General features: G+C 31.7%; 2 non-coding genes across 2 annotated transcripts; both read right to left on the bottom strand.

Moving 5' to 3' along the window:
* Positions 1-1,465: 1,465 nt before the first annotated feature.
* Positions 1,466-1,537, bottom strand: Trnag-ucc (transfer RNA glycine (anticodon UCC)). The gene has a single exon. It is a non-coding gene; the product is annotated as a tRNA-Gly (tRNA).
* An 822-nt stretch (positions 1,538-2,359) lies between these two features.
* Positions 2,360-2,431, bottom strand: Trnag-ucc (transfer RNA glycine (anticodon UCC)). Its single transcript has one exon. It is a non-coding gene; the product is annotated as a tRNA-Gly (tRNA).
* Between the last annotated feature and the right edge of the window lie 300 nt (positions 2,432-2,731).

Raw genomic sequence — 2,731 nt, 5'->3', positions numbered from 1 at the left:
TTTCGAACTTTTGCAGTTGTTATATTTATTATTGTTATTTATTTATATTATATTTTTTCTCTTTGCTTTTACACTACCCTTTGATGTCATCTAAATCTTCCAATGCAAAACTTCCACAAGATCAATTGTTGTTATTTTGCAGAATTTAGAACTTAGGTCGCAAATATTTGTTATGTACCGTAAAATAGATAAAAATGGTTGTTCGTATTAAAACAAAATAACATAAATTTCTGCAGAATATGCAAAAAAGTAAGAATACTATAGGCTAAAGTGAAATTATTTCATCCTTAGGAAAGTGACAAAGTTTTATAGCAGATTTTAAGTAGCTACGTTTCTTACGCGCGAAATATAATGGTCGTTTAGTAATGTTACATGACTGCTTTTTAAAAAACATGTAAAGCTCACAAAATTTACTATTAAATGCTTTTTTCTTGATAAATGTAAAGTGTTCTTTGGATCACTGTCCCATACGTACCTGTACTTGTTAAAATCACTTCCATCGAATTGCAAACATTTCGCGTTTTTCTTTCTCTTAATCTTTCTAAGAAATAATGAATCTCAGCGATTCCTGAGATAAAAAGAAATCTTTCTTACTTCATATTTTATGGAAATGCATTACTTAAGTAACGACAGTATCTCAACTTTTCCGACAAAGTTAAAATTTTGATGATCACTTAAAAAAAGCTTTATTATTCATGTCACACTTTTATTGTTTTTACCATTTGCTCGGCTTTAAAATAACTCGAATAAGAGTCTGAAGTGAAACAGAGACGCCGGAGATTGTTTATAGTTCCGTAGCGCAGTTCCTAGTTCGCTAAAATCATGTCCAAAAGGTCAGGGGTTCGATCCCCAAATAAGGCGGATGTGTGGTTCGGCAGAAACTTCAAAACACGGTTTTGTGTCTTAAATGGCAGGTTTAAACACTTTAAAGCCGTATTTTTAGTCCATCCCGGAAAAAATTGGTAGGGTATATCCTATGAAATTAGTGAGATCTATTCTCCTAGGTGAGATCAACCACATGAATTATAAATCAAACAAATCTGAAAGATTATGCCATCAAATATGGGACGTCATTCTTTAATTCTCGCACATTTGTTGAGCATTCCAACAATATACTTCTGCAAAGACTGCTTGACGAATGTGTACCATCTAAGAAGGTGTGATGAGGGACTAATTATTCACATTTCTTTGACTTTACAAAACGTACGTTCTTGTATTTAGTTAATAAAGTAAGTTAATAAATATGTTAATTAGGTATTATTCTGAATGTTCTTGCCAAAAGTAACTTTTCTCTACTTTATGCCAAAGTATCTCCCATGAACACATTTTCTTTCTTTACAGTGTTATATTAAGGTGTTAGACATTTTGTTTTCTGTTAGACTTGTGGATGTGTCAAAGTTAATGTTATTTTTATACACACGTACGTCTTCCCTTTTTCCATCACAAGAACAAAAGCAAAATCTTATGCGTCAGCCGGGAATCGAACCCGGATCTATTGCTTGGAAGGCAACAATGCTAACCTTTACACCACCGACGCTGTATTCATGTTCTATATAAAACGTTTCAAAAATGTATAATAAAAACGTTACTATGTTAAGGCCTCGTGCTGTTATGTTTAATCGGAAATAATAACAAATATTTAATTGTCAATGAAGTGTTAAAAAGTACGCTATTACGAAGAAGTATTTGAAGTTACGTTCGGTTAAGCAGTGTCCTTAAACGTGCAATAGCAAAATGAGCGTACTTTGGCGCCGCTGTAATAAGAAAGACGTTTTTAAAATGTATTTCTCAAATGTTTTTTTTCAGTTATTGACAATTAAAAGTTTATTTTTGTTTCCTATAACAATTAGAATTCTTTTCTAGCATGGTGTTTTTTCTTGAATAATAAAAAATGTTTTTAAAGTCGTTTTCAGAAAAAGGATTTCTTTCGAAGTTTTAAATTTATTCTGCTTTAAGGAGACAAGTTATAAGACCGTGTCAATGCTTTTAAGAGCCATTTATTTCCCAGATACTACCCACGAATTACCTGCACAATTTGTTTGTATACAGATGAGTGAAGAAAACAACAATAATTAGCTGCACACACATACATATATTTATGCACCACACACCACGCATGCGTTATACCATCACGTTTTTCGTATCCATAGTTTACCAAGGTTCGATTTTCGATTACCATTTTTATTATTCCCGTTACATTTTCTCACTTTAAGTTGATGTAGTTTGTTCAAGAAATATTTAACCACACTTTCTTGATAAACGACGCAACATTAAAGGGGATCTAATTAACGAAAATTCTTTAAAACAACATTAATTTTGTGCTCTGTTTTGTAAAACCACTTACATAAACAAAAACAGATGCGTCAGCCGGGAATCGAACCCGGATCTATTGCTTGGAAGGCAACAATGCTAACCTTTACACCACCGACGCTGTTTGAACAAGAACAATTTTGAGATCTGAATAAAAAACTTAAAAAATAAACTTAATAAGGAACTTTTTTCCCTAGTGGCACCCAGATAATAATATGTAAGAGTCAATCAAAATCATTTTCAATTGTTTTATATATGCAAAAAATGTTTATTAGAGGTTTCAATGCTTCTAAACTTTACCAAGATAATTAATTAAAAGCTAATCGTTAATCGCGTTAAAAAGTATGGAGGCAGGTTTTAGGAACTCCAAAGTTGGCACTGTATATAATGATTCTTTTTTTATTATTTAGAAATTTGTTAA

This window comes from Hydractinia symbiolongicarpus, chromosome 2 (genome assembly GCF_029227915.1).
Source record: "Hydractinia symbiolongicarpus strain clone_291-10 chromosome 2, HSymV2.1, whole genome shotgun sequence".
NCBI classification, from domain to species: Eukaryota; Metazoa; Cnidaria; class Hydrozoa; order Anthoathecata; family Hydractiniidae; genus Hydractinia; species Hydractinia symbiolongicarpus.
Note: the sequence above shows the minus strand (reverse complement) of the source record. Positions and strands in the feature narration are given on the sequence as shown.